The sequence below is a fragment of the Micromys minutus genome, assembly GCF_963924665.1.
Source record: "Micromys minutus genome assembly, chromosome: 3".
Classification (NCBI taxonomy): domain Eukaryota; kingdom Metazoa; phylum Chordata; class Mammalia; order Rodentia; family Muridae; genus Micromys; species Micromys minutus.
The window spans coordinates 93,716,221-93,729,796 of NC_137972.1; the positions used below are offsets into that span (position 1 = coordinate 93,716,221).

Consider the following 13,576-nt stretch of genomic DNA (forward strand, 5'->3'; position numbering starts at 1 on the left):
TCTAACTTTCCAAAGGGCTGGTAGTCCTCTGCTGTAAACAGCCGCAATTCTGCAACGTTGGGTTTGACGAGGTTCCTTTCTCTCTTTTATTTCATATCCCAAGCCCGCCACCCTCCAACCCCACTATCCACCCCCACCCCACTCATTTCCAGTGATTCTTTCTCTCTTTTATGTTAAAGAGGCATAGTTGGAGACGTCATTAGAGGATAGTTTTATGTTTTTTTTATATATTTTTGTATATACTTAAGAATGAAGGTGAGGAGAAAATAAAAGATGATTAAAAGGAAGCAAGGCAGGGCTGGAGGGATGGTTCAGTGGTTAGGGGCATTTACCGCTCTCCTAGATGACCCATGATTCTCAGCACCTGCAAGGTGGCTCGCAGCTGTCTGTAACCCCTGTTTCAGGGTTCCAAAGTCCATTTCTGTTCTCTGTGGACCCCAGGCCCTCACACAGACACACACAAAGGAAAAGCATCATATATATGAAGCTAAAGAAGTAAGAAGAGTGAGAAAGGTAATACATACACAAGTGTTGGTGTGGGTGCCTCAGCAGAGTCAGCTCGGCGCTCCTCTGTCCCCGAATGCGCTTCGTTTTACACGAACACAGCTATTCACGTTTGCTTGCTGCCCCTCCCTTTCCCTTTTCATCTGGAGTTTGTTTGTTTGTTTTTTTTTTAATCTGAGACTTGTGTGTTGTAGACCAAGCTGGTCTCAAACTCTTGATCCTCTGTTCCAGCTTCCTGGGTGTAGGGTTTATAGAAGGTTTACAGGGCTGCCTCAGTTTAGAGCTTTGTTTTAGATACTATTGCATGCTAGTGTCTGTGTCTGTGTGTATGTGTGTGTGTGTGTGTGTGTGTGTGTGAGAGAGAGAGAGAGAGAGAGAGAGAGAGAGAGAGAGAGAGAGAGAGCTGTTGTGTGCTGTGTATATGTGGTATGTGTATATGTATTATGTGTTTGTGTATATGTGGTATATGTGTGGTGTGTGATGTGTCTGTGGTATGTGTATGTATAGTGGAGTGTGTGGTATGTTTGCATATGTAAAGCATGTGTTGGTGTATGTATGGTGAGTATGGTATATGTGGTGTATAAATGTAATGTGTGTGGGTATGTAGTATATGTGTCTGATGTGGGAGGGGTATGTGGTGTGTGAGTGTTAGTGTGTGTGGTTATGTTGTGTGTGTGATGTGTGTCTGTGTGTGTGTAGTGTGTATGATGTATGTGATGTGTAGTGTGTGTGGTGAATGTACACTTGGTGAAGAGACCAGAAGATGTCTCTTTTATATGTTGCCTTATTCCCTTGAGATAGGGTATCTTAGTGTTCTCATTGCTGTGAAGAAATACCATGTTCAAGGCAACTCTTATAACGACAACATCTACTTGGGGCTGGCTCACAGGTTCAGCGGTTCAGTTTATTATCATCATGGTGGGAAGCATGGCAGCGTCCAGGCAGCTGTCGTGCTGGAGGAGCTGAGAGACCGTACTTCCTTACTCCTCCATAATGTAATTCTCGGGAAGTAATTCCTACGGTTTTTACTTCTCTTCTGCCTTCAAGCTAATAGTTTTGTTTCATTTTTTTAGTTCCTATTTCTCAACACGTGGATTGCTCCAAATAACTGTTAATGTTGGGGTTTAGAGAATTTTATTTGCTAGATGTGGTTGCTCTTAGGTAGAATGAAAATGGTGGCCGTGGCACACACCTTTGATCCCAGCACAGCAACGGCTCTCTGTGCTCCAGGAAAGCCAGGGATATGCAAAGAGACTCTGTCTTGAAAAACCAAAAAGAAGAAGAGGAGAAAGAGGAAGAGGAGGAGGAAGGGGAAAGGAGGAAGATGACCGAGGCTGGGCAGGGTGGTACACACCTGTAATCCTAGTACTTTGGAGGTGGAGGCAGGAGGATCAAGAGTTCAAGGTCATCTAAGCTACATAGAGTTCTGGTATTCAAGACCAACCACAATGAACAAATTATTATTATTATTATTATTATTACTACTACTAATAATAATAATTATAAGGCATATTGAAAAAGTTTCACTGGCAATTCTAACATTTTAGCCCCAAGTGGCATGCCAGTACCTTGGGATACTGAATTTCAGTCTTTGAGGATAGTTATTGCTTTTATACATGTATTATTACTCACTACCTCCGTACCTTTTAACCATAAGCTGTTCTAAGACCTAGACTACAACAATGAAAAAAGGCAGTTATGGTTCTTATTGCTAAAAGACATTAAGTTTACATTATTTAATCAAAACTTTTTAGAATTATTTCTCCTTGATGCAGTAACTTTTGTTGAATCCATTACCAATATGTGATGATAAATACACTTTAGACATGAATATCTACATTTTTATATCTCATACCTTTAGACTAAATATGAGGACCCGTTTATTATTTATTTGGAATATTTTGTGTATGGATATTTGTCTGCATGTGCAGCTCATGTTCACCTGGTACCCTTAGAGGTCAGAAGAGGACATCAGCTGCCTTAGAACTGGAGTAGGAGCTTGGAATTGAACCCAGATCTTCTGTAAGATCACCAAGTGCTCTTCACCACTAACCATCTCTTCAGCCTGGTTTTTTTCTTTTCTTTTCTTTCTTTCTTTCTTTCTTTTTTTTTTTTTTTTTTTTTTTTTTTTTTTTTTTTTTTTTTTTTTTTTTGAGATAAGATTTCACTATTTAGCCTTACTATGTAAACCAGGATGGTCTCAAACTCACAGAGATCTGTTTGTCTCTGCCTCTCAAGTTCTGGGATTAAAGGTGTGCACTACCATATTTGGTACCCCTATTTATTTTTGAGACATGGCTGAATTCTGTATTCTAGGCTAGTGTGGAACTTGTTATGTGGACAGGCTGACTTGGAACTTGGAGCGATCCTCCCATCCCTTTCTGTCAGAGTGCTCGGATTGCAAGTGCTTGCAAACACGTTTGCTTATTCTTAAACAATGTTTTTTTTCTTTCTTAAAAAAATTATATATATATATATATATATATATATATACATACATACATACATAATGGAGTTTATTCAGGGCATGGGGAAGGGAGTTAAGAGGGTAGAAGGGGCAGACAGACAGACAGACAGACAGACACACACACACACACAGAGGGGGGGGGAGGGAGTCAGAAACAGAGAGAGACAAAGAGAGAAGAGAAGAGAAGTAGAGGCCGGCCATGAGCAGGTGGAGAGATCAGAGCAAAGGGAGTGGGAAGAGAAGGGACAAAGGGGTAAGAGCAAGAGTGCAAAACCAAGAAAGCAAAAGAGCAACAATGTATTTTCTGAAGTGTCTTGCTTTCCAGTAAACCTATCACTGAGTAAGCATCTTTAAAACTACTGTGTAGCTGTTAACTCCAAAATAAAACATTGCGTTTTGGAGGAAAGCTCATTAAGATGCAGGATATTTTTTGAGGGGGAGCTTGTAAGACAGGGAGATAGACTAACAAAGGTTTCAGGAAGTCCCTGAAATTGACCAGATGAACTAGACTCCTCCCAACCTAAGCATATATAAGTGGTAAGGACCGCTGGGATGCACTTTCAGACCAAACAAACTGTCCAGAATCTGCTTAAAGATAAGCCAAATCACCAGGAAGAAGCAGACAAACTGAACTGCCTAGGACAGGCTGTCTCCAACCTTCTGAGCTACCTGCAGGTTGTGCCCTAGGGCCCCGATTTCTAACTTTCATGAGGTTTCACTATGCTGGAGTAGGCTTTTGGTGATGTTGCTCTTTGAGTCACTTCTGTTCCTCCACTGACATGCCCTTCCCACCCCTGTACTCCTGTAAGAAATCCTAACAAAACATGTTGGTTCAGTCAGTTACACTTTGATGACTTGTATTTGTTCCCTATTTGAGGGAGTAGATATTCATTCATGTCTCCCTAGAATCACACAACAGAAGTATTCTGGAGAAAGAATAAAGATCCACAAGAAATCTGAAGCCTAGGGCTCTTTTTGGTAAAGACTTCTCTGCTCTTTTAGAGTGCTTGTTCTTGTAAACTCAAGGGAAAAGCTGTTCCCTCTGGACCATCATTATCTTTAATCAGAGCTTTTCCTTGGTGGATGTTCAAGTCCTGTAAATTAGCCTCTTGGTGTACAAGAATCCCCAGACTTTGAACTAAGTGCAACAGATTTGCTAAGACTCTTGAGCTTTACAGGCTGAGGTTGTATAAAGGAGCCCAGTCTCTCTGGGTGTGATCAGTCACTGCAGAAGACCAACAGAGAAGGTTTAATGGATGAAAGTGCAGAAGATTCATTACTTAACCTTGGACAAGGTGTATACTTTTCTGGGTTTATGTATTTTATGGTAGGCTGTCTCCTGGGGTGATTTATCTCTGAACTGTCTCCAGCTTTCAAATTCTATGATTCTTCCAGAGTTAGGGAAGAGCACTTATCTTCTTGAGTTTAAAATAGATGCAATGATGAATGGGAAAGAGAAGCACATGGAATTGTAACGTTCATTCTATATATCAAATACCATATTAGTAATATTAGTTAATCTTAAACAGAAGGTGAAAGGCTAGCCCGTAATCTTGGCTGAGGCACTGAAGTTGTGGCTTCTTGTTGTTTGTTTTTATTATTATTTATTTATTTTATGATGAATACACTGAAGCCGTCTTCAGACACACCAGAAAAGGGCACCAGATTCCATATTTGAACTCAGGACTTCTATAAGAGCAGCCAGTGTTCTTAAACTCTGAGCCATCTCTCCAGTCCCTTGTTTTCTGAGACAGGGTTTATCTGTGTAGCCCTGATTGTCCTGGAACTCTCTCTGTCGATCAGACTGGCTTTGAACTCACAGAGACCTACCTGCCCCTCCCTCCTATGTTCTGGAAGGCACTCATCACCACTGGCTGAAGCTGGTTTCTTAAAAGCCACGGTTTCTTGCCCCTCCCTTCCTTCTTCTCACTGCTTTGTCCCTTCTGATCTTCAGTTTGCCCTTGTGAGGGGCAACAGTGATGCTAGGTAAGATTTGCAGTAGCTGTTTCTCCTCCAGCGGAAGCACATCTTACATTTGCCTTGGGACTTTTGAAAAGAATTTTCCTTTACAATTTAATAAATGAAAATTTATTTCTTGATGATTGCACATGGGGTAGGACTGCTTAGCCTTCAGGCCAATCTTTTTTCTTTTCCTTCTTTTAACGTTCATAGTCCTCCCCACCTTCTTTTTCTTTGGTAGTCCAAGCGATTATGGTGCAGTTCAATATACTCACTTTGTGGAGCCGAGGTGCACCCACCATGACCTCCAGGGTCCCCAAAACCTCTTCATTTCTGGGTGTCACTGGCCTATGAGCCAACCCAGAATGGGAAAGGGCCTTGAGACTTCTTAACTCTGAAGAAAGCTGGGCTCTCCAGGGCACTGAAAGGAATAAATAAATAAAAGGATCTGATAGCTGAATTTACATGGACCATGTTTACATGGATCATGGATATGAAAATGTTCTTGTTTATGGACTGAGGGGATCAGACACTTCCGGTTTTGTACATCAGGATGCCTGTCTTTCTTCTGCGTCTCTGCCATCCTCGCAGCTCACCTGCTTGCCGTGAGCCGGTGGTCTACTTCACACTCAGCTCAGGAACCAAAGGAAGTTCTGTTGAGCAAGCAGGCAGGCGATGTCTCTGTTTCGGCTCCTCTTCCCCTAATCCATTTAATATCTGTGTGAAACAGGTATCGTCAACCTTCCAACTTCTGGAATCACAGGAATTAGGCACTATACCCATTTCCCTTGGAAACAGAAACTCCCTATGAAGCCCAGCGTGCCCTTTAAGCCATGGCGCTCGTTGAGCCTCAGCCTACTCAGTACTATACATAAACCTGCACCACCAAGGGCAGCTTGATAGGCTACTTCTAGGCTTCAGTGTCCTGAAAGGGTAGATTTAGCACATTCACCAAAACCTGAAACAACCAGGAAGTATACCCCATGGTTTCATTTCTCAGGAAGGAATGACACACGAAAACCGTTGATGCCATTGTTACCCTATTTGGTTACCCAGACCAGTACAGATATAAATCCGACCCTTTTAAATCAGAAAACGATTAAATTGGTTTTCTGTAAAGCCAAAGAATTTAATTATCTATTTCCTTGTGTAAGGATTGTGATTATTATTATGAAAGTACTGTTATCAGCACCATTAATTTTATTATATCTAATGATGGTTGTGAGAATGATTATAATGATTTAATAACTGAAGGTATATTCCAACTGTCCCCTTTTGAGACACTGCGGTGTAGAAGAGAAGTTGTTTTCACTTGTAAACTTCCAAGTTCCTCGGGTTTCAGGGTACTTCAGAACCCCGGTAAATCTTAACTTTGGTAAAATTTGGATCTGATTCCAAAGCCCATTCCCCCCCTCCCCCCGCTAAAAACCGCGCGGCGTGAGTTTCCACTGCACTTCCGAGGAACGCAGCGCTGTGCTCAGTGAAGCTCCCTCGTCCCCACACTTGGTTGGGGCCGTCGCGGCAGCCCCAGCACACGGTGGCGGGCGGACACTCGCGCGCCCCGCGCCAGCTCGTCCACTCAGCAGCCGCGCCGCGCCTCTGTAGCCCTCCCATAGGTCCTTCTGGGGACAGGAGAGGTCTTTTCATTTTCCCGCCCGGCCTTCCGAGGCCGCCCCGCCCTTCCGGACGCCACCTTCCCCCACCCGCCTTCGGGGCAGTCCGGAGGGGCGGCCGCCGCCCTGGAAGGAGGCGGGAGGGAGGCCTGGGCCGGGGGGGGGGGGGGGGGGGGGGGGGTGGCGGGACGGAAGGAGGGGCGGGGCCAAGCGCCTTGGCGCCGCGTTGCCATGGCAGCGGGGCGGGGAGGAGGGGAGGAAGCGAGCGGGCGGGAGGGGGATGTGGTGCTGCGGCGGCCGCCACCGCAGCTGCCGCTGCCTGCTCGCGGCTGGGTGTCCCGGAGGCGGCTGCTGCGAGCCGCGGGAGCAGCTGCGGGGCTCTGCCATATTGTGTCTGGGCCCGCCCGGCCCGGCCCTCGCCTCCTCTTCGCGGCGGCCGAGCTGACGGTGAGTCCCGGGGCCGTGCGGCGCGGAGGCAGCGCGTGCGGCCGGCGCTGGGCGTGGAGGCGGCTGTCCCGTGACGCGCCGGGACATTTTTGTCCCGTGAAGAATTGGCGCCCGGCGCGGGGGTGTTCCCGGCGCGCGGCTCAGGCGGAGCGTGGGCTCCCGGGGGTGTGGGACCGAGGCGAGCACGGCCCCGTGAGGAGTTAGGAGTTTCTCCGGAGGTAATGACCGTCCGGAGGGGGCGTCGCGCAACCGGAGCCACAGTGGGCAGAACACGGCCGGGCGAGCTCGGCGGAAACCTGTGACCCGGGAGTCGTTCGAAGAGCCCGGGGACCCCGCGCCACGTCGCCGCTCGGGCTCCCATCGGGCCGGCCCGGGCGGGATGGCCGGGCCCCGGGAAGTGCTGCCCAGGAGGCGCCGCGCGCGACCCGCGTGAACTTCGGGCGCGGGGCCCGGATGTGGGGTGGCGACCCCGGCCCGCTCTCGCGGCTCCTCGGGCCGGCGCCCCGGAGCGTGGCTGGCCGGGGGGTTGGGACTTGCACTGTTTCAGCGGTGCAGTATGGGCGCTTCCTGCTCGCCGGCTCCTTGGGAGCCGAGGTTACTTCTGCCCTCCGGACCGGGGAGGGTGCGCGGTGGCCGGCGGCCCGAAGCCCGGCCCGGGAAGGTCGGGGTAGGGAGTCCACGTGCGAGGTGCTGGGTCTGCGCTGCGAACTCCGCCCCCGGCTGCCCTCTTGCCTAATGCCTGGGTTCCCACCACACCTCGGGCGAGTTGGGGTAGCTGTTTCATTGGGAAACCGCACTTCGTTTCTGCTTTAAGGCCTTCCTTTTTCACCTTTTGGGTAGTGGTGGGAGGAGGAGTCATAAGTGCAGAGAAATGACAGAGTTTTTTTTTTTTTTTTTTTTTTTCTTCCCTACTTGCAACTCCGCTGTGAGCGGTTAATTATTTCCAGGTTAGTTGGTGCTCTTTCTCCTGTCTTCTGATTGTGACAGCCACGTGGCCGGCTGAGTGCAATAGAGTGCTCTAGCGGCCAGAGGGCTTGCGGCTCCTCCCGGAACAGGGGCTTTGTACTGTCTTGGGTTCTGCGCTCTGATATGGGGAAGTGGAAAACGGTGAGCAGACCGTGCCTAGCTGTTTCACCTGAATCGTATAATGGCTTTCCTTTGCAGTTATGGTAAGGTGTATATTGCCATTTTTGCCATTCTCTGCAACTTTGATGATTCATCTTAAAATTTCAGCAGTGTTAGGTATCAAAGAGCGATAGGATGTCTTTACAGAATTACCCGACTCTTAAAAATCGTTTAAATTTCAGAGCCATTAACGAGCAATTCTAATAAATCTGAAAGGATCACATTCTAGCGTTATTTACGGTTTATGGAAAAAATTATTTTCCTTTTACATAGATTAGCAATGAAATTTAAAGGCTAATTCTAGTTTAGTATGCAGTCAAATTTGAGCAGAATTCATCATAAGTGGAAATTATAGTATATAAAGTGAAAGAAAAATGATTAAAGTTAAAAAATAAACTTTTGGAGAGTGAAGTTTTAGAATACCTTTTGCACTCAATCACTGATGGTGTGTCATTTTTAGATTGGCAGTTTTGTTTCTGTTATTACTCAGTTTTAGTTGATTATTAAACATAAGAAAGGAAACAAACACCTAACATATGTAGAGTTGTGGAGAAATCATTCCTACTATGTTTACTAGAATTTTGATTGTTCTGTAATAATTGTGTGAAGTTAATGAAGGTATTGAAATACCATAAAGCTTTCTGTAGAAAAGAAGGTAGATTGAAAAATGAGTGTGTACTGACCACTGCGAACAGTTCATAATTGAGAAAGAAAAGTAAATGAACTGAAGTGAAGAGACATTTACATAAAGCCAGAAGACTGAGAAACTGAAAAGTTTGATTTAAAACAAAGTGAAACCTAAAAATAATACTCAAACTCTGTGTGTGTGTGTGTGTGTGTGTTTTGAGAAGGCTGTCACAATGTGACACAGGCTGGCTGCAAAATTGGAGTGACCCTCTCCTGCGTCTGTATCTTTGAGCCCTGGCTGGCCTGGAACTTGCTATTGTAGATTGGGGAACCACCTGCCTCGGAATGGTGAATGCTGGAATTGTAGCAAATATCACCATGGGTGGCTTGCATGCTGTTTTGGTTTGATTGTTGAAGACTGGATCTTGACAAACCTCTTGTGTAGATGAGGACAACTTTAAACTCCTGATCTACCTGCCTGTCTTCCAAGAGCTGGTTTTATAGGTGTATACCACCACAGTTAGCTTGTATATGTTTTGTTGCTGTTTGTTTCAACAACCTAAAAGAATGGTTATTTTTAAAATATTTTTCATTCCTTAAGGAACTCCCCAGATACACGCACATCTTCAGACCCACCTAAATTCATGTCCTTTTTTTTTTTTTTTTTTTTTTTTTTTTTTTTTAAATTGTCTGCTTTTTGGTGTCGTTGGTTTTAGATTGTGTAATTTAATAGCTGGGTTTTATGTAAACTCAAACAGTCTTCCAGTAATAGTTTTGAGCACTCAGTCTTTAGGTTGAAGAAGTAAAACACAACCAAGACAGTGCTGATAAAAGTAGGAGCTGTAAGAGTTCAGTGGAGAAGGAAGTTGTAGAAGGCTTGTGGGTGGGTAGGAGAGGTTTCTTGGAAAAAGAAGGCTATTGTTTTCTACAGAACTTGCAGGCTAATAGATAACGTCACCCAAATGACGTTTATTACAGACGTCCACCCTCTGTTTATTACTAATTTATTTATTTTGTTTGTTTGGTTTGGTTTGGTTTTTACAAGACAGGGTAGTCCTGTGTAACCCTGATATGCCCTGGCTGTCCTGGACCAGGCAGGCTTCAAACTCAGAGCCTCATCTGCATTGTTAATCCCACCTTTTAGATTGAGCAAGCATATGAAATTTATTTTGTTAACTTTAACACTTTGTTTCCAATTTTCTTTCTTCCATCTTAATCTTCTACTGTTCTGCAAAAACTTAATTATTATACTTCAGCATGGTACTACAGTTTATGTGTCTGTTGGAAATACACTTGGACACTCAAGTTTAAGGCCAGGATGAAATACTGATTGTTCTGTGAGCCTGGGAATCACAGACTTTTAGATCCATCTTTACTTTTAGCCATAAGTTCTTTTCCTTTTGTAACAGCTTATAATTCTTTCAGACTGTAGCATTCTCTGCTGCCTCTTTGATTTAACAAAATTAAAAAAAAATGAATGTTGAATACCATGTGCTAAGTAAGCTCTATCAGAGGTGCAGTGAATGGTGTTAAACAAGAGGCCTTCCTTCGTGTTTTTATTATCTTTTAGGTTTTATTACCCTAATTAGAATATGTCTTTGACCAGCAAGATACATAGAATATATGTATTTTACAGCAAGATGCCTTAGAACCTTATTTTAGATAAATACTCTCTGCCTAGTCTGAATAAAGAAAAAAAAAGGATTTGTGGTGTGAGATGTGAAGTTGAATAGAAAGATGTTTTTATAAGTAAAGGTGGAAGAGAAGAACTACGTATGGTCTCATTTCCTCCAGGATGAGTTGGAGAATGAAATGCTCCTCTTTTGACTCTGTGGTCCAGCACTCAGGAAATGGGAGGAACAGGGAAGAGTACTTCTGAAGGAAAAGTAATGATGGGATGAAGCTAGGACTTTAGTAGTCCGCTGAACGTCAGTGAATGGGACATGGCAGGGTGAACATGAGCTACCTGTGGAAGTGGTCCACGGGTTGGGGGCAATGCAGAAGTGACAGCTAGGGCTAGTGTTAGTATTGAGAACTAAGACCGTTACTTGGGAAACTAGAATGTAATGGGCATTAGCTATGGTGACATGGAGGTTTGTAATGAGTACTGTACACTCTGTCATTCCTCTGGTGTTACTTTACTCATACTTTTAGTTCCCCAAGAGTAGAATGCTTTCACTGTCTTGTCACTGGAAGAGACCAAAAGAACATTTATCCCCAATTAGTATTTCTTTAAACAAACATTATTTTAGAAAAATTTTGCATTTGCAGAAAATATAAAAAAATCTTACCCAGTTTTTCTGATTAGCTTCTTACATACTCTGGTACATTGTCGAAATAAAATTCCTGTATTACTGTTAGGCCATTCAGATTTTCCTGATTCTTCTCACGCCTCTTTTTGTTCCACAACTAGAGTTGCCTTTGGTGACTGAGGGCTTTAAGACCTTATCAGAAATGTTACAGAGTCCTTGAATTGAGACTTACCATTTATCCATTTCTCATGAAATTATCCATTTCTCATGGTGAGACTTGGCTTGTGGGTTTAGTACAGGCAAACAGGTAAAGTACCTGTAAGGGTACTTTACAGGTGAGGGTGCATGTTGACATACTATAAAATGGATAACCGTCATTGACCATGATCTTTGCTTTCCTGATTTTACATGTCTTACCCACTCCTCCACACAGGTCTGCTTTGGAAGCAAAGTACTAAGTACAGACCATGCTCACAGGTCTTGACCCAATTTTATTTCCATCAACCTAATTTTCTGTTACATAAAAACAACAAACAAACAAAACCCAAAAACCTGGGCAGTGCTTTTGTGCGTTTTCTGTACTTAGGTGCTAAGACTGGAGTTTCCAGCAAGAGAGGCTTTTTTTTTTATACCCCAGGACGTATGTCTTGTATAATCATCAAGTAGGATTTATTACCTTACTGTATCTTCTAATTTCATTAGCATTTATACATAGAAAGTTACCAGAGTCCTAAAAGTCTAAAGTTCTTTAAGTAGCCATTTGTAAGCTACTGTTATACAACTTTAGTATGGTGTACCATAAAAATAGCTGTCCTTTCACTGTCAACACAGATTTTCATTCTTCCCAAGTAGTTCTATTCTGATAAATTGCCAGAATAATTTAATTTGTTGTTAACTGTCTTCATAGCTTTGGGGTGTGTGTGTGTGTGTGTGTGTGTGTGTGTGTGTGTGTGTGTGTCTTGTCTGTCTCAAAGCCTTTTGTGTAGCTGAGGCTGACCTTGAGCTCCTGATCCTCCTGCCTCTATCCTGAGTCCTGGGATTACAGGTGTGAGGCACCATACTAGATTAGAGTTTTCAGGTGTAAAGAAGGCAAGAATTTTCCTGCCTTTTAAAGTTTTGAATTTTATGTGTTTGTGTGTGCCTGAGTGTTATGTGTGCAGATCACATGTGTGCAAGTACCAGAGGAAGCTAGAAGAAGCTGTCAGATCACCTGTACCTGGAGTTCCAGGTAGTTGTGAGCTGCCCAGTGTAGATGCTGAGAATTGAACCTTCTCCTCTGCAAGATTAGCAAATACTCTTAGCCACTGAACAATCTCTCCAACCGTTCTCTGCCTTTCTGACAGTTCTTTTGGCACCAGAAGCCTGTTTTGTTTGAGAAGTGTTTTGAGTTGAAATTGATTTATGAAAATATATGGATAGGAAAACACATTTTGAAAAGATCGGGGGCACATGCACAGGTAGAGCTCAGGACACTTGGAGTTGGTTTTCATGAATCAAACAGAAGTTACAAGGATATGACAAGTACTTTCACCTGGTGAGTCATCTTGCTGGCCCTCTCTTTTTTGTTTCAGACAAGATCTTGTTGTCTATTCAGACTGGTCTCAAACTTTTGATTCTCCTGCCTCAGCCTTCTAAATATTAGGATCACAGATATGTAGGGTCCCATCCAGACTTGAAAACTTTTTCTAATTTGTAGAAATATTCTTAAGTTGTGGGTTTGCCGAACAGATTTTTTTTTTCCGTTTAATTAATTTATTTTTGCGACAAGGTCTTATTGTATAGCTTTGACAGTCCTCAAACTTGCTGTGTACGCCAAGCTGGCCTCCAGCTCAAGAGATCCATCTGCCTCTGCCTACCAAGTTCTGGGATCAAAGGCATGAGCCACTACCACCTGGTCCTCTCTATTTCACTTTTGCAATGCTGTGGATTGAACCTGGGTCTTTGAAATGCCAGGCAAGTGTCCAGCACATACTCCACCATTGAGCCACATCCATGGTCCCCTTTGCCTTTTGAAGAGGATGTGTGGTCTTGTTATAATTGTCAAGGTTGGTCTCAAACTCCCGTGCTCAAGTTGTCTTCCTAGCTTGCTTTCTGGAATATCGGGGGCTACAGGAATATTCCACCATGTCCTTCTATAGCTTTCCAAAACCAATCAGTCAATCAAAAAGTCTTGAGTTATTTACAATGTGTGCCACATCTTATTAGTGAAGGTTTTCTTGTGTCACAAAGGTTTCTTTGCCATGATGGTGGGGTTTTTTTTGGGGGGGGGGTGTCCTCAATGGAGGAGTTAGAGAAAGCTAAAGGAGCTGAAAGGGTTTGCAACCCCATAAGAACAATATCAACCAACCAGAGCTCCCAGGGACTAAACCACCAACCAAAAAGTGCTCATGGATCGACCCATGGCTCCAGCCACATATGTAGCAGACGGTGGCCTTGTGGGACATCAGTGGGAGGAGAGGCCCTTGGTCCTGTGAAGGCTCAATCCCCCAGTGTAGGGGAGTGCCAGGGCAGGGAGTCAGGAGTGGGTGGGTTGGGGAGCACCCTCATAGACTCAGGATGAGACGGGGTTTCCAGAGGGGGAA

The 13,576-nt window shown here is 44.2% G+C and overlaps 1 protein-coding gene across 1 annotated transcript in view; it reads left to right on the forward strand.

Annotated features, from left to right (window-relative positions):
• The first annotated feature begins 7,157 nt into the window (after nt 1–7,157).
• The window catches only part of FOXN2 (forkhead box N2), a 40,318-nt gene continuing 33,899 nt past the window's right edge, over nt 7,158–13,576 (forward strand). The window contains exon 1 of the mRNA XM_080914875.1: nt 7,158–7,208. The gene's annotated coding sequence lies outside the window, so the exon portion shown is untranslated. The remainder of the gene's footprint in view (nt 7,209–13,576) is intronic.